This window comes from Argiope bruennichi, chromosome X1 (genome assembly GCF_947563725.1).
Source record: "Argiope bruennichi chromosome X1, qqArgBrue1.1, whole genome shotgun sequence".
NCBI lineage: Eukaryota > Metazoa > Arthropoda > Arachnida > Araneae > Araneidae > Argiope > Argiope bruennichi.
The window spans coordinates 56,914,070-56,936,468 of NC_079162.1; positions in this window are offsets into that span (position 1 = coordinate 56,914,070).

The following is a 22,399-nucleotide window of genomic DNA, read 5'->3' on the forward strand; positions in this document are numbered from 1 at the left end:
AAAGTATTCTTTTAATTACAACTGAAAAAATTCCGAAAAAATAATACAACCCTTATTTTCTCTAAATAAATGACAAGAAACGTCCTCAAATCTGATGTTCAACAACGTTAATTAAATCAAATCACTTCGAAGGTCATTTCAGATTTCTTTTTTAGCATAGATCAGGTGAAAAACTCGGTTAAATAGAATCTCGATTATTTTGAAACAAAATTAAATCAAATATCAATACGGTATTCTTTTAACTACAAATGAAAAAACTCCGAAAAAAATAGTAAAACAGTTTTTTCTTTTTCTTTTTAAATAAATGTCAAGAAATGTCCATAAATCTGATTTTCATCTATATTAATTAAATCAAATCACTTCGAAGGTCATTTCAAATTCCTTTTCGAGTCGAATGTCAATGAAGAGTTGTATCGGTTGAATATTCACAGTTATTTTCATGCGTATCTCCACCACGAGGGAGTGTGCATTTCCAGGAAAGTTGTTTGACCCTCACAGCGCAGACGAAGGTTCTGATGCGCAATCCGAGCATTTCCTCCATTAAGCAACTCGTCATTTCCGACCGTACAAATACCTTCCGACCGGCATGCCTCCTTTCTTTATGCGTCAATCTACGAAGAAAAGCCAGACTACTCGCGTGAACTAGACATTCGTTGTTTTGATTTTTGATATCAAGGCGTTCTTTTTGATTATTTATTTTTACTGAAATTGGGGGGTTTTGACGAATAAAGTATTCGTAAATATATCAAATTTTTGAATTTTATTAAATATCAAATTTACGAATTTTATTAAATATCAAATTTACGAATTTTATTAAATATCACATTTTAGAATTTTATTAAATATCAAATTTACGAATTTTATTAAATATCAAATTTACGAATTTTATTAAATATCAAATTTACGAATTTTATTAAATATCAAATTTTTGAATTTTATTACATATCAAATTTACGAATTTTATTAAATAGCAAATTTACAAATTTTATTAAATATCAAATTTTTGAATTTTATTAAATATCAAATTTACGAATTTTATTAAATATCAAATTTACGAATTTAATAAAAAAATTCAATATATTTTTGCTTTCTCAGATACAATGCATGGAAAAAGCATTGGGATTGGGGGGGGGGCTCGACTTTAAAAATTTAATAATACGTCACAGTTTAAACCTACATAAAACTGAAAAATCATTTATGCAATTGTGTCTGCCTATATGAATGTAAATGCAATAATTCTTTAATGGAAAATATAAATCAGTGAATTTTAATATATATTCATGACACCAAATTAGTGAATCTGTATGAAATATTATTCCACAACATATCTATATGAAGGTAATCTGTATATTCTTCCGATGTAAACAACATAACTCTGAAACGAAACACGGTAAATGGATGTAATTTGGTTTGTGGACCCTAAAATCTAGATCAATATTAAATATTGGTCCAAATATTTAAAAGAGTAAGCTACCTGTCTATCTGCGAATGAGAACATAACTGAGAAGTACAACGATCTAAGTTGATAAAATTTGGTGTATGGTTTATACGACAAATTTTTGGAAATTTTGGCAGAAAAAAAGGCAGAAAAGGATCCGTCTATTGAAATGTATGTGCACACAATAACCCATTAATGCAATGACGGATGAAATTTGGTATGTTGCCTCAAACTGTAAATCAGTATCAAATTTTCTAATAAGAGCATCAGCTTGAAGATAGCGCATTCCCTTGTTTCTGAAATGAAAGTATATAAAAAAGTCAAAAGGGAAACTCTTGATAATTTTTTATCCTGAACCATGTTATGAATGTACATTTCCTTTTATAAGCAGGGCGTTTCAAAAAATACATAAAACATTTCATAACAACAACAGTAACGTTTGATATCATACATAAACGTTTCATAACTCGATTAATTAGAAATATAGAATATTGCAAGCAACCAGACATTTCATAATTTTTTTTGCTATATTTACAACCTTTTACAGAACAATATTTTTATACATATTGCTCAATCAACCATCATAATTAGAATTTTAAATCTTTGTTTGAAAGCAAAACGTAGGGGAACTTATCAGGTGGGTACTGAAAAAAAAAAATTTGTGGTTTGTCTGGACATTTCATCTTTGATAAAACTGCGATTAGCTATGTTTATATGAATTTAAAGCAGAAATAAGTTATAGTGATGCTTTGGAACTTTCAAGATATGTTCGAACATGAAGAATGTTACTACCAGCAGAACAGAGCGCCTCTGAACTACTGTTGCGACGGGAGGGCTTTTCTTGATCTAATTCTGTATTATTAAGATTAAGAGGTAAGGACTTCTGTACTGTTAGAACTAAGAAGTTGAATTGTTAGGAGAAAAAGATGGAAAGGCCCCCCCCCTCCATACATGCATGCATCGGATCTCGATTCGGTGGATTTCTTTATGTAAAGATACAAGGATATTTTGCAGTATCTATCAAAATTCGATTTTGAAATGAAATATGATTGTTGCAAGGGAAGGCTTAGAACTGCTTTCTATTCCGTCAATTTTGTGTTTAGAACTCCTAAGCCTTTTTCTTTTATGGATTTCATCAGGGAGAACTTGTTCATTTGAATCACAAAGCTTTGTGGATAATCTATTTTCGGAAATATTTTAAGCACTTGATTGTAAATTAGAGAACCTGCTAATGTGATTGATCATAGGAAAAGCAAGTATACAAAATTTTAAAAAGTTAGAAAATATAGGTTTTCATTGAATCTGAGTGAAATTGAATCTATCCAGTATACATTGTATTATTGCATGTTCATAAGTACAATATCAGAAAACCGTTAAATTGACAAATTTGTGTTCTAAATTTATTCTGTAATTGTTCGAAGCTAAATCTTAAAAAGTGCCAGATTTTGCCAATAATGAGGCCAGATGCACACAATTGACATGAAGCTTCGCTCAGAGTTTTCAGGCAGGAGACGACTACCTCTGGCGTTTGTGCGCAAAAACTACCACTTATCTGTTGTTAAATTCTCTAACTATAGAGAAAGTCTTTAGAATTTTAAACTTGGGCTATTTTGATTTTGTTAAAACAATAGAACTATGATCAAAGTGACATTCAATAAAAAATAGTTTTGGAACTGCATTTTAAAGAAGATAGTCTTTGAAATTAATAATATATAAAAAGATCGCAGTTGTTTTACAGCAATAGTGTGCAAAAGCTGTTAAAAAATTAACTAAAAACCATTCTGTATATTTGCAATTAATAATAAAAAGCAAAAATTGCATGGTTCTTTCTGTCGCAAATAATATTCATAACTTGGTTAATTTTTATCCCAGAAACGAGAAACATTTTTCGCTAAAAAGATTAAGGTGTGAAGAACTTTTTACTAAACATTACTAATAAACCGGGAGACTATATAAGAATAACGGTTTCGTAATTTTTTTCAGCAGTACATTTATTGAATTGAACAACAGTAAAAATAATTTATGTATTTCATTTAGAACATTTTTTTAATTGCAAGTATATGCTATCCCTGTTGACTTAGAAATTAGCTACTGGGCCACGAATATAAAGGACATCTCGTTTAAATATTGTTCACATCAATGCGTCTGGGATAATTTTTCCATCTAAAGATATTTGAGATTTTATTTATCCAGTGTCGTTCTGTAAAAATTTTCTGACATATATTAAAAAGCATATGAAAATCTTATACAAGTCAATAGTCGTTTTGAAAAAGATAATATTTCAACTGAGCCATAATGGTAACATGCACTAGCACGAAAATAATTTAAAAGCACTTTACTTACTTTATCATCTACATATTCAAGATAACGCACGATTGCAAGAAAATACGTCATTGCAAGAAAATGATTCATCAAGAAAACATTCACGATGCTTGTTCCGCTTTATCAGCTGTGTAGCAAAATCAAAATAAATTTTGCAGAAAGCTCAGGCATAAGGAGTGATATTTTAAAAATACATACGAAATAATATTTTTAAAAAGCAATTTTTGTATTCAAATTTGTAGCATAAACAGCAGGGTACCTGTTTGTATATAAACCATTTTCAAAAAATAAATAAGAGTTTAATTTGAGTGAATTATTAACAGATTTAAAAGAAAATTAAATCGGTGATAATATACATTCATCAAGATACCTACTTTTGATAAATATAGAGAACCTTATACATGAAGAATAATTTTTAAAATTGTGATTCAAATTTGTAATCTTACAAAAAAAATATTGTTTGTTTGTAAATTATTTCTGCCATTAAATATTATTTCATTTCATAGGACTTTTCAGAAAATTAAATATTTGTACAACACACCATTTGAGAAATTTAAATAACCTTTTATATAAAGAATATATTTAAAAAATTTGATTCAAATATTCAGTATTATAAACATTTTTTTTCTTTTTCTGCGGAAATTATTAATCACTAGCCGCCTTTGGCGACCAGCCGGTTAGCCAATCTTAATGTTCTTTAAAATTTTAATAATTAAATATTTTATGCAATTCCTACTTTAATAGCTTCTTCATCAAAATATTTTAAAACTTCAAATTTTGATTGTCATATAATTCATTCATAATATTATAAAGGCCTTCAGTCATAACGTAATATGTATCGCTCTAATTTTCTGTTAGCACCCGTAGAATTTATGCTTTAAATTAAAGTGTAAAGTATTAATCTTCAATTAATATAATAATATTTTTTACTGAAACAAAGCATTTTTTTTAATAATCTGATTACTGAAAATAGAGTCACTCAGCGTTTAAACTTTATGTGCACTAAATAATATCTTTTTTAATTTATTTAATATCTCAAGAATTTGTCAACAAAATTTTCTTAGATTCATTATGAGCAGATCGATTAATTAACAGTGTTTAATTTTAAATGCATCAAACACTAAGAAAATAAAACGAATCGTTTAAAATAAACGGTTGAAAACAGGTTTTAAAAAAACTACTTAAAAAACGATGTACTTAAAACTATAAGCATATACAAAAAATATATAACTAACATAAATACATTTTAATTACAAAAGCATACAACGAACCTAAAAATAATTTAAATCCAGTCCGCATCCGTTGATAATAATTGTCAACACAATGCGGAATTCAGAACACAATGCGCATGCGTGAATTTTCAACGCCAGTTACGTAACGCAAATAAGTGATTTTTTCTACGTCAGTTGGGGTAACGCTATGCTGATTAGAAATTTTTAATTTCCTTTATTCTGTTTTATTTTAATTCAAAAGTACTTCAGAATGAATCTGAAAGATTGATTCATTAACAATGTTTAATTTTAAATGCATCAAACATTAAGAAATTAAACAGAATCGTTTGAAATAATCCGCCGAAAAATGTTAACCTTAGCCTCATTACTGTTGGGAGAAAAAAAACATTTGAAGCCTTACTCATTTGGCGGTGGGGAAAATGGAAGATTTTTTTGGCGGAAAAGTTGGTGGTGGGGAAAATGGAAGATTTTTTTGGTGGGAAAGTTAGTTTTTCATTAATAATTAAAATTCTAATTAAAAGTTCGAAAAAAGGAGCCCCAGGTGCACATTCCCAACCTCCAAGGTATACATGTACCAAATTTGGTAGCTGTAGGTCAAACGGGCTGGCCTGTAGAGGCCCGACACACACACACACACACATTGAGCTTTATTATAAGTATATAGACAAATATCAATCTCTTTGGTGAATTATTTACAAAATTAAAAGAAATCTAAACGATTGATTGCATATGTTGATCAAGATACCTTTTTTCGTTGTCATAATATTTGACATTTATACGATACAGTATAAAATATTCTAATGATATTAAAAATAGATTTTGAATATATTTACTTATTACAAATTTAAAAATGTTTTCCATTTCATTTTGCCTTTAACCACGGTAAGAGGTTTTTTTGCTATTACATAAAACATTTTTGTGATAAAAAGAAAATATTTTCAACAGATGCAGAGTAGGTTTCTAATACGTTTAAAAAATGTCTACTCTCCTAAATGTTTTTTTTTATTTCGTATTCAGATGTTTAATATATGGCAAACAGAATTTATAATTTCGCTGGATGCGTACACGTATTTTTATTAGGAGGCAACAGTACCTAAGAGAAAAATTTATAATTTGATTTTTAACTGCTGTTGAAATATACATAAATAATAAATTTATTACTTAGTTTCATTCTGTAGAGATTCAAATTCATTTTTATAACCAAATACATTAATTACATTTAATTGATGAATTTTGGTCTATGCCGATTCCTTACAGTTTGGCCAAAAAATAGCAAAAATTATAACATCCGAGTTGTTGATTTCACTTAAACAATGATTTTAATTAGAGAATTATTCTTTCTTTTATTTAAATGTGTTTAGAAATAAGTCTTTTTAAATTTTGAAAATAACACAATTAACCCAGAAATGAACACCGAATGACATATGCGAATTTCTTGTCTCTATTGGAGTTCTTGAAATAGGCATTTTCTAATTTTTCCTACTTTGTAATACAGATACTTCAGATGCACATCTCCAACCTTCCCCTCTTTATAATATACTAGTTGATATATATGAGCTTGAGCAATTCACTCATGGTTGGTTTCAGGCATCCTTAAATAATACATTATAACCAGTATAAATATCGATAAAAATATGTATTAAAACAAAAGAGAAATCTTTGATAGAGTAGTTCAAAGCTTTAGTTTTGCCTACTAAAGGGCTACCTATATATTTTGCTTTTTCAGAATCGACTGCATTGATTTTTTAAAAAGTTAATAACTGACGAAAAAATTGCATAGAATTGAAATTGGTATCGTCAAAACGGTAAAATTTTGAATTTTAAGATAATGTAAAAATATTTTTTTCCGAAGTTACTGCTGAAAAAGGCAAAATTTTATTTGTTTTTTAACATATTTAATGGATTTTTGCATTTTGTAAAATTGGCAGCATTTACTCTCTTGTCTTCAATAATAAGTGCGAAAAATTTGAGTTGAATGAATTTTAGGATTTTGACTTAATAATGATCGTTAAATCAATCCTTTTAAACACAAATTGGTCTTTTATAGCACTTTTTACATGAAATTCTAATCCACTGTTTTTCTGCAAGATATTCTTAGAAAAGGTATTGATTGAAAAAGATTATTTTTTTGTTTTTGAAAGAAATGCGGACGAACAGTAGATTATTTTCACATTAGACATAAGTTTCTGATTTTCTGATAAATCTTTCTGCACCATTTACAAGATTTATTTCAAAGGAAGTTTATCAACATTTCACCCATTACATGAAACAAAAATTAGAATCCGAAAATATTTATGTTTTACTCCGAAAAAAAAAAGAACCACGCGATCTTACTTCCTTACATGCAATAAACTAAATCTGAAAACATTTATGTTATTCTCACAAAAAACACAAACATCGATTTCCTGGATTTTGTTCTCTTCACGTAAGCCTAACATGGATTTCCTGTACAAAAATCAGTGTTTATTTTATTTTGTTTTTTGCAGAGAATGATAGATTTTAGTACCAAATGATGAAGAAAGAGTTATGTGATGTCAGTCATGCATAGTCCAAATTATATTTAAGCTCGTTCCCATAATTCATTCAAAACAAACAAGGGACGCTCTCCAAAGTTTTGAAAAGTTGATTATTTTCTTATGGAAAAACCATTTGCAAAATTTTTTGATTTTAGTATATTACAGAAGCGTTAGTTCTGACTAGAACTGAAAAACGTTGAAATATTGCAATGTTTTAAAATTTCAAAATAAAAGCTTTGAATAAGGAAAGGTAAATACAATAACAATAGGCATTTTTTTTTGACTGAAAGATGAAAAATAAGTTTGAAATGTTATTTCAGAATTTCAAAAAGCTTAAAATAAGTAAAGTTAAATACAACAATCGAAAATTTTTCTAACGGATTTAATATATTAAACTGTATAAATAAAATAGATGTAATCTTTTATAGATATATTTCATGAATCCTTATTATGACTATTTTTGGTAATGTTGTTTAACGAAAAGTATGCTTCTAAAAGCAAATAAGAAGAGTTTAACGAAATGAAGATTAATTTAATGACTAGTATAACAATTAATATCTGCTTATTTAATACTGTAGTTTTTTTAAAGCTGTCTTTTATCAATCTAGCTAATTTAATGCTAATTTATCTAATTAAATATTTTGAATTAATCATTTTAGTAAATAAATCTTTAATAAAAAAAAATAAGAAGACAGATTTTCCTTAATATAATCTTTAAATAATCAAGAAAAAATTTCATTCATTATGTTGTGTATTAAGATTCAATTTATGTTTAATAATCGGAAATCAACGGGTAAATACATATTACAGTAATGCTTCAGGAAAAATATATATCATTATAATAACATTACATCATTATTTATTGATCAGTTGGGTGACCTTTAAAATGCATTATATTTTAAAATATTTTATAAAAATATTTTTATTTTATTCTATTTTGAATATTTTCTGTTCATTTTAAATATATATTATATCAAAAACGAAGAGCCTCTTTTATTTGGTCCTAATTGTTTGACACTTGTTTCGGTTTCTCTAAAGTAATTAACAGTGTAAAAAAAGCGATAAAAGTAGCTGAATATACCAGATTTTTAAAAAAATAATATTTACAATGTTTTTGCAGAGATCCAATCATTTTTATTTTTGAGACATTTGATAAAAATGTTACCTTCTGTTTTTTCAATTGATAGAAACATAAATACAGAATTTTTTTAAAATCCTATCATTGTTTGGTTTATTCTATATATTATAAAAAATTACATCCTATTGCAATTTGTCTTATAATATCACTGGTTAATAAACCTAATTAGAACAGCTTTATCCCTTTTTTAAGGCTTATTGAAATAAAGTTATATGTAGCTAATTGGATAGCATTTACAACAAATTAAATGATATTAATATACATCTTTTTAAAAATGCATTCATTTTCGAAATCGAAAACTAGTATTGTCCTTTTTAAATGTTTTCCGCACAAAAAAAAAAAAAAAAAAAAAAAAAACAGACTCTTTAGACAACTAGCTCTTTTTTAGCAATTTCATGAATTTTTTTATTAATCCGCCTCTAAATGAAAACATTCTAAGAGTTTTAGAACTCAACATTCTGCACGAATTTTCAGGTGAAAAAATACAGAAAAAACATCAAATGCGTCACTAACTCACATCTACTTCCTTTTTTTTTTTTTTTTTTTTAATATTTTGGCAGAAAAAAATTCTTACTAAACGTGAGAATGGGAAATGCAGTGAGAGTGAAGACATTGCGTGTCCGCACAAAACTACTTTTCTAAACCCAAGCACGTACAATATTCAACACATTAGTTAGGAGCGAATAAAGAAAATTTCTTGGAGCGTTTTTGCTATATCTAAAATATAACACGGACTAAAAAGAACTAAATAAACTTAAGATCGGGGGCAAAATCCGAGCATAGTGGAAAAACAGCATTAAAGAAACAACTTCATTCTTGGAAATATATGTATCAGACATAAATTTCCTCGAGGCGTGATACTGATAATAATATTAATAAAAAAAAAACATGCATGCTTCGTTTAGTTACATGATAACCGGTTTCTTTTCTCAATGCAACAGAACGTTGTAAAGCAGCTAGTTATCTTCGGTACATGATAAAATTTCTATGTTATTAAACTTCTACGTCATAGTTTTGTATTTGATAGACAGCATATAGTGCTTTTAAAAGTGCTATTTATATGCAATTAGTGCTTGCCGTGCATAAGTCTTTTCAACAGCTCTTTGCATTTTATATTAGTCACGATATCTATTAAAACATGCATATAAAAAATTATTAAAAGAGAGATTCACGTGATAAAAATAATTGCGCATCTCATTTAATGTATAAAGGCATGTTATCTCAAGTCGCCTTTATGACGTCACGCCCTTTTTCATCTTGCAGTGAATTCCAAAATTAAACTGGCACGACTTATTTGGTGCGTAACGTGACCATGTATTGACTTTATTTTCATCTAATAAAAATGCAAAATTAATTACATTCCATGGATATTTATTTTCCGTACATATGTTTGTGGTCTACCTCAGAATGAAATAAAGCTTGCTAAAATTACTCAAATTCGGTGCTTATCAACAACTATCCTTGAAAATGTGATAAGGTAATGGTAAATATACAATAGTTCCTCTGTCATCTGGCAGATATCAGTTCAAAGGACTGCCGGATTAGCAAAAGATCGGATTAATGAAGGTTTATTTATATGTATGACTGATCTCCAGACTCTCTAATAAGAGGTCCAAATATTTTGTAATAAAGGCATTATCCTTCATTCTCTCATGTTAAACTTCGGATATTGCACAAGACAAAGAACGCTATAAATACTCAGATTTTTATTTTTAGAGTTCTAGGCTTTAAAGTGCATGCTGCTTCGTAGTATAGTAAAGAAAACCAAAAAAGAATTTTGAGCGCTTTTTTTGGCAGATTAATACTAAAATTGGATAGAAAACTACAATGATATAAGATCGCATACAAAATTTCATTTATCTAAATCTTTGCTTCTTTAAGTTATCGCGTTTACATGTTTGCGAAAACACAGACCGACAAATGATCAACCCTTCAATGAATCTGATTCAAAACTTGATAAAAATCTGCATTTTAGATTCCAAAACTAAGCATCAAATTTTATTTATTAGAGTCGTTGGGTTTTCAGATATTGATAGCGTTTAAAGAGGACGAAAGTAAAGACCGACAGACAGTCTTCCCATGACGGATGTGGTTCAGAATTTGATATAGATCTAAACTTTAAATGCTAAATCTGTGTATCAAATCTTATCTTGTTTGTTTCTTATGGCACTTGCCACTGACAAGCCCACTGTTACGAATACAGTGATTTAGGCCTGAGTGGAACGTCTCTTATTTTTTATAGCAGCGCCAACTAGGGCCAAGAGTACGACTTTGCCACTCACGCATCACTCATTCGCTTGCACAACCCCTTTTTACAGGAGGGCACATTCACACATCTCACAGACAGAACAACAGAAGAACAACCATGCCCAAACCGGGACTCGAACCCGGGACGCCCAGATCACGGGGAAGACGCGCTACCCCTATGCCAGGACGCCGGCAAATCTTATCTATCTAGCTCTTCACGTTTTGCAATTTACCTGCTCTCGAACAGCTAGACAGGCAGACATTTTATAAATGGATTTCATTAAAAATTTGGCAGAAATCTACAAATGCGATCTAAAGACCATATACCAAATTTTATCCTTCTAGCTCAAGACGTTTTTGACTTATCATGTTCACAGAGAGACAGAATTCTAAAAAGTTCAAGATTCGTCAAAATATCGAGTTCCGAATTTTTGACAATTACAATAATTTGTCCGTATGTATTTCTTATAAGGGGAAGTCAAAACAAATTCATTCACTGAACCCAAGTTTATTACACAAAATATACACAATTATACAGAATGTTATATTGCATATCATGAGTATTAGAAAATCTGAGCAGCAGTCTATTATTTATTTCGCACCAAGCTCTCTGACATTCAAGGTCACTGGTCAGTGATTTGTTCTCCTTTCTATGCTGTCTTCTCGATTTTCAGAAAATGTCAGAATAATAGATGGAGCTCATTGACGAAGTTATGGATTATAAAGGGACTACTACATAATAATTTTGGGATAATAATGAATATATTCAAGCTTGCTTTCACTGACTAGCCAGACATAACACCTAGAATCACCAGACATAAGCCAGAACATAACTAGCCAGACATAACACCTTCATTGGTCCTTTTCTAGAATCCTTGTGGTTTTTAAGATCTATTTCACTAACAAATAAGGTATGTTTTTTTAGCTGTTTCATTAAAAAATTTTATGAACTAGTCGCCTTTGGCGACTAGCTGGTTTACCAGGAATATTAAATGCACTTAATTTCAATCGAATCCCTTTTACATAACTTGATATTCATAATGCCTTCTACAAATAAGTATTCAGCATCATAGACTTCAGAGCCATATTATTTTATCATATTTCCATTAAAAATGAAATAAATGTTTTTCATTCTATTTTCTAATTGCTAGTTGTCTTCCGCGGTACTCTAACTTCACTTTTTTATTTTTCATGCAGACTGCGCAGCAATCAGCAAAATCTTTTTTTTTTCTTCTTTTTTTTAAAGCTTTTAAATATGGAAGAAAATTACGCGATTGAATATTTTGTGAAATAATGAAAAAAATTTGAATGTCATAGCAACAACGAAATCTAACGCTGAAAATTAGACATTTTTTTTTTAATTACCAAAAGTGAGGAAAAATTTCCACCGCAATTAAACTGATGCCATTAAAAAGACAATTTTTTGAATTTTAAAAGAATTTAAATTAAAAAATCATTTTTGTGCAAAGTTTTTTTTTTCGGATCGTTAAAATAGTCACAATATTATTTAATTTTCAATTAATTAAAATTCCAAAAAATAATTCTGCGAAATTTGATTACTCTGACACTAACAGTTTGACCAGTACAGCACCGACTCACGCACTAATGCACACACTTTCTCCTATTATGGTAGAAGAGATATTTTAACCACAACAATCATAAAAGTGATTCTGATAGTATATAATGGATTCTGATTTTCCATAAACACAAAAACTTCATTAAAACAATTTTTTAGCACTGTTATCTGTTTCTTTTTTTTTTTAATTTCATTTTTTGCATTCAGTTATATTACCATGGCAACGATAACAACAAGCCCTGTGTCACATTATTCTTAAAAATTGCATCTCACATCTTATGCAATATCTTCAACGAGGTGATTCAATTCTAAAACGTATTTTAAAATAAAATGAGTAGCTCATGTCTTTAAAGATATTCTGTATTTCTATTCATTAACAATGTTCGTATGTCGATTCAGTTGTGATGAATTAAATGATTAATTAATAAGAATTCATTCTTTAATATGACATTTTTCATTCGTGATTATCACAAATCGTGTTGGTTCACTTTGAACTTCAGACATATTAGGACAATTTCTTATCTTTTTATGTTTTTCCAACTTGATGCTACCACTTAAGACAATTATTTGCTGTTTTTTCGATATCACCATAAAACAAGTCATTATGATGACATCGAAAGGGACACAAGGACTTCGAGGACTTACTTTCAAACGTTGCATTTAAATAACCACAAAATAAATTTTACACAGAGAAGTCACATTGCCAGACATTTGGCACATTTTCACATTTTGAAAAATGTGTTACTTTTATCACATATCTTTAAGCAAGTAAAAAAAAAAAAAAAGGAATTCTTGAAATGACCTCTGAAATGGCGAATTCGGACAATTCCTGGCCTTTTTTACGTTTTTCAACCTGATTGACCATTTAAAGCAATTATTTGCGTTTTTCCGATGTCACCATAAAACAAGTCAAGTGGCAAAGACGGCATCATTTTATCAACCATAACGATGCCGTAGTTCACGCGCGGACCACTAAAGCGGAACTTCGTCATCTCAACATTACGGCTGAATGATGTTTCGCTAAACAACCACCTTATCTAATCATCTTCAGCTATTCAAAGAATGTTAAGAAGTACGTTGTAGGGATGTAACGCACACTTTGTTATCGAATAAGTCCTAACAAATGTCGGTTGGAAGTTGTAATCAATCTCTTATATCCAGATATCATATTACTTGTGAAAAGTTAACATTTTATACAATTCTTAAGTAACAAGAAATTTACCGCTTTTTTGCATGACATGTGTTCACAGAATTTTTTATTGGTTCCATTAGATCATTGATATCTTATATATCCTGGTTGCTTGGTATTAAAATAATGTCATGCCTAATATTTTCAATGTAAAAACGACGTTTGTATAAATTATTATAACACAGGAAATCTTTTAGTCGTTTTAAATGTGTTTTTTTAATTAAAATCAGAACGTCCATTGGACCAGACGATTTTTAAAAAACTCCGATAGGTAATTCTTTCTTTATGAATAAAGTAATCAATAGCTGTTCCTATTATTTTTATTTTCTTTTAGTGCTATTTCAAAATTCTGCTCATATGTTCTGGCAACAGTTTTTTATTTGTTTGTTTTCCTTGTTCTTCAAAAACAATAAAAATATATTAACAAAAATTGTACAAATTGTTAATTAAAACTAATAAAAACATTACCGAAAATTTTTAAACACTAAAACAAAAATGTCAAACAATAAATGTAGAATATTTCAAAGTCTTTCGTTATCTGGCCACAGAGTATCTATAAATTTATTTATTATATAAATTCATTTATTCAAATATTCATTATTTTTTTGAAAAATAAAAGGAATCAAAATTTTAGGATAAATTGCACGGAATTGAAATCGCTATCACTAAAAATGTTCAATTTTGAAGAATTCACTAAAAATGTTCAATTTTGAAGAATTCACTAAAAATGTTCAATTCACTAAATGAATTCACTAAAAATGTTCAATTTTGATTTTTTTCAGATTTTAAGTTATTTTAAAAGTATTTCATGATAGCAATGATAAAATTTGACCTAGTTGTTTAGGAGGAAATCTGAAATATATATATATATGTATATATAGTCACAATGTCTTTTATTTATATTAAGACTAGCCGCTTTTGACGATTAGCTGGTTTGCCGGGAATATTGTTATATTTCATAGTTATTAAATCACTCATGCATAGCTTTGATATTCATGCTTCCTTCAAAACAATTACAAGAATTTAGATGGAATAAATATCTGTAGATTCGATATTATCCCTTTCCGTGATGGCATTTGCTCTCATATGAGTATTCTGCATTTAATAATCAATAGATACCTTCATTTGCATTCATTATGTCACTATGACCTAAATGAATAATGAAAGAATAATTTTAATGAATTAAACTAGATGAAATCAATAATTTTTAAACTTGAATTTTATTTTTTTTATAATTAATTTTTTACTAGTAAATAATAATTTGAGTTGGAGAGGATTATTGAAAAAAACGATAAAGATATAATAATATTCATCATCCATTGTTATTTTTGCACTACATGATCTGAATGTAAATAAATAATCAAATAATCTGATAAAATTATTTAACAAATTAATCTGGGTTAATGAATAATTTTATATATGAAGCATTTCTAATTTTTATCAAATTTTAATTTTTTTCATACGAAAATAATTATTTGGGCTAGAGAGAGAGTTAATATACAAAAACGATATAAAAATAAAAATTTATCATTTGCTACTATTATAGAGCGGAACCATAAAAGTGCATAGAAAATACATATTTATTGCATACATTACAATACATACAATATTTTATGCATGGAAAATGTCTGAAAAGAAGTTATTCAAGCACATAATCTTTTATGACGATTTTCATTGCAAAACGATTATGATGATTTTCATTGTATTCCATTTTATAGTTTGAAGTCAAACTCAATAAATTCAGTTTTACAGCGAAGGAAGAGACAGCATAGTTTATTTATTTGTTTGTTTTATAGAATTACGGAGCACATAGGTACGAGTTTTGACTTATATCTGGAGATATTGACGAGAAAGATCGATAAATCTACGACATGAAACATTGAAATTTAAAACTCAATCTACAGAAAAAAGAATGAAATTTTAAAAGAATTTCAGTTTTAAAAAAATGACTTTGTAAAGGTTATACTGCATTCATTTAATGCACGATTTTTAACGCTACATTGCACAAATTTAAATTTATAAAAATAAATTAAAGAAAATAAAAATGTTCATACAATCTCAAAAATTATTGTTCGATTTTAACATGGATTTCTAAATTTCCGTCTTATAGAACCATTAAAAGAAAAGGAAATAACTATTTAAATTGCTACTTATATCTAATAAACTACAAAAGTTTTCAAAACAGTAACTGAGTTTACATTCATTTTCTTGAAATCATTTTATGTAATGTAATAATATTCTGAGGAAATAACAGTAATTCGTTAAAGCCTTTTTCTCTTGACAATTTATAAAAATAATAATTTACAATAATAACAATTTATACAATAATAAGAATAACAATTTATAAAATATTGCACGTGATTGAAGAACTAGTGTCACTAAAATTTCCCCGTGATTGTTACTTCAAAATAACAAATGGGCTTTTAATAAATTTTATGAAGAAAAAAAAAAAAAAAAAGATGAAATGAAATTTTGCAAACATTTCTGAACTATTTGAAGTGAATTTTAATCATTTTTGGAAACCTGCCGCTATTTTTTAATCTGTAAAATCAAACTGACTAAAAGATTTTGTGAAAATAACAAAAACAAAGAATTACAACAAAAACAACAAAAGAATTATTGTGAAAATAACTTTTTTTATCTGCGACATACTTTTCTAATTCAGGCTTAGTGAAGTAAAAACTGTCCAATATCTATTTATTTATTAAAATAATCTTCTCAGTTTTTAGTTTATTAAAATTCTTCTTGGTTTATAAACATTACGAAATTATGTTTATATGCGCAGTAGAAATACAACCAATATTAATTATATAAAGAGTAGGAATAACTTTAATTCTTCTCAATGCTATGATTCGTATTTGTAAACTTTGTAAATAGAACTTTTTTAGATTTATTCTGATTTTTTATTAATTATTTTAATAAGTAATTATCTACTAATCAAAATAATTTACTTTTAATAAGTAATAATAATACTAAATTCACTTTTAATAAATAATATTAATACCAAATTTACTTTTAATAAGTAATAATAATACCAAATTTACTTTTAATAAGTAATAATAATACCAAATTTACTTTTAATTGGTAATTATGTATTAAAATATAATAATTTACTTTTTTTTTTGACTTGAAGTAAAAAATAAATTTTATCTAAGCTACTGGAATCTATTTAATCAAATAATTATGAAGGAAAATTCGTTTAAAAATGTGTATCATTTTTTTTCATTTTCATCATATTTTTTCATATGATTCATTTAAAAAATAGTGCTTCGTAGGCAGACGTTAATCAACTAAGTTTACAGAAAATGACCTTTTAGGTATTGCTATTTAAGATTTTCATCTAAGCTACTGGATTTTATTTCATCAAATAATTATAAATAAAAATTCGTTCAGAAATATGTACCTATTTTTTCATACCACTCAACGAAAAAAAATAATAATAATGCTGCATCGACAGTCATTAATCAACTAAGTCTACAGAAAATGACCTTTTAGATATTGCTGTTTAAGATTTTCTGCGTTTTCGGTAAAAACACAACAATCCCATGATTCACAGAGGGGATCGATTTAAGACCGTCTCCAGCTGAGCGTGAATCATCATTTGCAGGTTCAGTTGATGTAAACTCTGCTAGCCGCTGAGTCACTCTCAAGGAAAGAGAAGTCGCGTTTATAAAAACAATAGAAGAACAACCATTCCTATGTCAAAGGACAACAAACTGAGGACAATAAGGTCTTAGTGACGGTCGTATATATGGCAGCAGTGATTCGATCACAGTCCAGGAAATACTAAAATAAAAAAAGAGCTCACTTCAGGAAGCTAATTCTTTATTTGTGGCTCCTTTTTCTTTTCTTTCTTTTTTTTTTATCTTTTTCTTTTCTATGGTTGAAACTCTGAACTATTACCCCTTTATTCTACCAAAAAAAGGTTTTGTATCTAACCTAATTTAAGATCAATACAAAAAAAGGAAGTACTGGAGCCAAGCAGGGAAAAGTTTTAGAGGAAGAAAAAATAAATTAGTTCAAACATTTTTGTCAAAAACCGTTGCTGATCAAACAATATTTATTGTGCTCTTTCCGAAAGACTTTTGACTTTTATAAGCTAAAATGAATTTATGATTACGGGCAACTGTATGCTTTGATGTTTATGTGTTAAATATGCAAATTGCATGGCATTTTTCATGACACAAAATACTAAAAAAGAAAAGCTTTATTTTTGAAATATTTCTAATTTTCTTGAACTCTGTAAAATACAATAATTTACAACAAACACTTGATAAATTTTAATGAAGCAGTACTAATTTTACTATCAGAGTTCTTATCATTTCATTTGAACATTATTTTTCGATTATATTTTATTCTAATTTTCGAATTTGTTATAAATTTTGCAATAAATTGTAGGGAATTAGATGTTAAATGAAAACATATTTTTACAGAAAATAAATTATAAAGGACTAATTAAGATTTGTATATCTGAATTAGTCCTTTATAATTTATTTTCTGTAAAAACCGTGATTTCATTTAACATATAATTCTCCTAAACCGTATCGTTTAGGATGTGTTAGAAATAAGGATGTTTATGCCATAGCAGAAATGACTCCTTCTATGGAAGAATTCCTTAGCAGAAATTAATTATTGTTATAGGATCTTCGTGCAGTTTCTTAAAGGAGTATATATTTTAATATCAGCTCTACATAACAAATTTATTCAATTTGCTATTATTAATTTCATAAAAAAAAGTAAAAATATGCTTGAAACTGGGAAAAGTTGCTGACTCTTTGCAGTCATTCTTGGTCCTAGCTTCTTTAATTTTAATCGATTGAATTTCAACTTAAAAATTTATTACTGTCGACATTTGTTCTTTTCACAACGTTAAACTAACATTTATTTTTAACAATTGACACTCTTAACATTACTGATTTAGTGCATGATACACCAACAAATTCGAAATGATGGTGCTAATGATATTGAATGCAACATGCTCATCATTAATGTGATGAAGATGTTACAATAAAATTCTGAATCAATCCAGGTCAATCCGATCCATTGACTCTTTTCAGCCATTCTTGCTCGAGGTTTGGTCCTAGTAAGAATTCCTTTTTAAATTTTAGTCGATTGAGTTCCATTTCAGAATTTATAACTGCATAGTACTTTTCTCAGCTTTAAATTAACATTTATTTTTAACAATTGACGCTGTTAACACTACTAAAATTGTGTATGATACACCAACAAATTCGCAATAATTGTTCTAATCATATTGATTGTACCATGCTCGCCATTGACATAACGAAACTGTTACAATAAATATCCGAATCAATCCACCTCAATGAATATCCTAATATATTAATGGCCACCCTTAACATGTTTAGAAATTTATCATATAAAACAAAGGTTTAAAAAGTTCAGTTAAATTCCAAAGACAAGCACAGATTTTTGCAAAAAAATTAGCCACTTATTTTTTGAATTTTTTTTCTTTTCCATTTACTGAAATGAAACAAACAATCTATTGTTTATTGTTTCTATCACTCAATAAAAAAGGAACAATCAAGCATATTCATTCCGCTAATGTATCATTTTAGTCGATTAAGTTCCATTACTGCTTACAGCTGTTTTTTTCACAGTGTTAAACTAACATTAATTTTTAAGAGTTCACACTATTAACTCTACTGATATTGTGCATGATACACCAACCAATTCATAATTATGGTACTAATCATATTGATTGTAATATGTTCACTATTAACATGATGAATATTTTACAGTAAATATCCGAATCAATCCATATCAATCAATATTTGAATATATTAATGGCTACCATAAACATGGTTAGGAATTTATCGTATAAAACAAGTGTTTCAAATATTCTGTTAGATTCCGGAGATAAGTACAAATTTTGAAGAAAAAAAAATAAGCCACTTATTTTATTCTATTTCCCATTTACTGCAAATGGAACAAACAATCTATTGTTTGTCATTCCTATCACTCACTAAAAGAGGAACAATCAAGCATAGTCATTCAGCTAATGTACAAACAATAATTGTTAAACTATACGTTCCAACCGGTTTCAACGTACAGTGAAATGCTTTGTGTATAATTGATGAATACCCCGGAAGATGCTTCTCATGTATTGGGATCTAACTAACATGGCTTTAGCATATCTTCTTTAATGATAAGAAAATCGTTGTCTCATTCCAATTAAAAACTTCTTCTTCCCTACCAGAAAATCACTCACCTGTGTAAATCGTGGTTGCTTGGTGTGTTTCAGACACTGGATGAGTAGTCTTGTCCTGCTCCCTTTATCTACAATCCAGTAACTCAATTAAATATGAGAAACAACTCAGTTTTATCTCTTTTGATGATTGAGAAATATTCCAAGCTCTAAATTTCTTTTTTTTTTCTTTTTTTTATTTAGAAAGTTTGATTTACTGTTTAAAGTTAAAAGCTGTAAATCAATATGAGAACGTTTGCAGGAAAATTTCGTAAAAGGAATTTTGATGGCTAAATTTATTCATTTTTACTTTCTTGTATAAGAAGTATATAAAGAGTAAATATTGTAATCAACAAAACATTAGAACTCGAGATTTTGATGAATTTCCACGCTTCAGAGTTCCTTGAATCCAAAAAATACATTTTTGGAATTATGTCTTTCTGTCTGAGAGCATGATAACTCAAAAACGCTTTGAGCTAGAAGAATTAAATTTGGTTTATAGACTTCACACCATATTTGTAGAATTCTATCAAATTTTGAAGTAAATTCATTCTGAGGAAGTCTGTCTACCTGTCTGAATGCAAGTAAATATGATGGTTACAAAACGTAAAAGACTAAATAGATGAAATTTGGTACAGAGATTAAGCATCTAAAATGTAGTTCCTTATAAAATTATCCTAATGCCATAAAAAGACCTAACCGAAATATCAATCCCACAATTCGAATTGTCTTAGTTTGAATTTTTCTTTCAGTTGTATGCATTGAATTTTTCATTTTGGTTCATCCATGTGTTGGAATTTTAATAAAAATAATTTATTAAATAAGTAATTTTTAAAGCAAATTACTAATTTTTTTCCAAAATTAATTGATATTAATTTAGCAAAATAATTAATTGCTGCTAATTTAGTAGAGTATCTTCCAAAATTGACTAGCTTTTATAATTACGTTTGGGTTCATGGGAAAATAATTGATGCTCTTTTCTAATTTTCTTGTTAGCGTTTAATTGTTACTTTCTGAAATAATTATTTTTCACTAAATTGATCTCCTCTTCCCCTTAGTGGTTAATGCATGTTCACATGATGTTCTCCAAAAGCGCCAAGATAGGTTAATATTCGAAATAATTAAGCATCTTACAAGAGAAAAAAGGCCGTGGTCCCACAGACGAGCAAAAAAAAAAAAAAAAAAAAAAATAGATATGTTGTAAAATAGACATGTGATTATATGCGACATTACATTTGTCATGTGACTGTAACGTCATGTGAATTGATTCCATTCTGGATATTCCTAACATTCAATTAACTCATGTCACATTGAGGAAGAATTTTTTTATACATTAAATGCTTTTCTTTTATCAAATACTTATAAAAGCGAGACATAGCTTAGGAGATATTTATCGAAATATCTAAATTTATCCAACTGAGACAATATTTATCCAACCGTGGTTTAATTTGATAGTTTAATAAAACATATCGTATAGAATCCCTACAAATATTTGGAATATACTCACTTAATTCTACTATCTTAAATATAAACTTTTAATATGTGAAACACTTTAATTAAACCAGCTGAAACCATTTGAAGCTTATTATTTAATTAAACAACCCATTCTCTGCTAACAGGGACCAGTTATTAAACAGGCAAATACTAGGGGCCTTACAATTTTAGGGAGCCCTAATCATTGAGACTTTTTTTGCTGTATTTTGAGTTATTTATTCTGTGTTTTCCTCTAACTATAAACGCCATGCAATCAAATTTATTCGAATTAAAATCAGGTACTGTGGAATATTATTCTAGCAACATTCCTAATTATATCTATTTGTAATGTTTATCTTATATTATTTTGTAATTCTAAAAAAAAAAGTATAACTTTATAACTAAAAAAAAATATCCGAACTTGTTGTAAATGTTATTTAGGTTGCGATAAGCAAAATTCATCTTTTTTTTTACTGTTTTGTTTAAAATCACTTTTAAATTTCAGTTATGATTTTTTCATATGCGATAAAACGAAATCAACTATCTAGAAAGTTACCTTTAATTAAACGTTTTGTTATTTCAGTATATGAAAATTTGCTGTTTAAAATTATTTATATAAAGGTAAAATTAAAATAGATAAAAAAAATTAGGTCTTGAAAGTTTTTAAGAGGTAAAATGCCTCGAGATTTACATTGTCTAAGTGCCTCTAGAAGATTTAATCCGGTTCTGCCTACTATAATTAATAAATTTTAGAGAATAGTTAATCTGATTAAGTAGAAGGCACTAATGATATGCGAGATTCTTGGCAGCAAACGTGTTAAACATTCCGACATTAATGCTTATAAAGTCAAATTTGCTTGTTAGAGCTATTATTTAGAAACTTCGTGCGGTATTTAAAACGTCTTCTCAGATTTCTTTCAAGAGTTAGAAGAAAAAGGCTGATTTACCGGATCTGAGACAATCAATACTTTTAAATTGGAAACTATAGAATTAATTTTTTTTTTATGAAAAAACGAACAAATATCTTTCAGTTATGATTTGTCAAAAAAATTTATAATATTTT